The sequence below is a fragment of the Cyprinus carpio genome, chromosome A14 (genome assembly GCF_018340385.1).
Source record: "Cyprinus carpio isolate SPL01 chromosome A14, ASM1834038v1, whole genome shotgun sequence".
Classification (NCBI taxonomy): Eukaryota; Metazoa; Chordata; class Actinopteri; order Cypriniformes; family Cyprinidae; genus Cyprinus; species Cyprinus carpio.
The window spans coordinates 28,329,149-28,329,365 of record NC_056585.1 but is presented as its reverse complement, the minus strand read 5'-3'; positions in this window follow the sequence as shown (position 1 = coordinate 28,329,365).

The following is a 217-nucleotide window of genomic DNA, read 5'->3' as shown; positions in this document are numbered from 1 at the left end:
TCTTATTACACACACACACCTGCAACTAATACACGCACACACATATAAGCAGCACACTCACGCCAACACATGGCGAAGTCTTGTTCTAGCCTAGTCTGACAATTCTGAGCGTTTCGCTTTGTATTTTTTCCCTCCCGTGTCCGACTTTGGATTGTTTACACCGACTTTGATTCTCTGCTGCCTGCCCCGACCTCTGCTTGTTACTGTTGCTGATTCT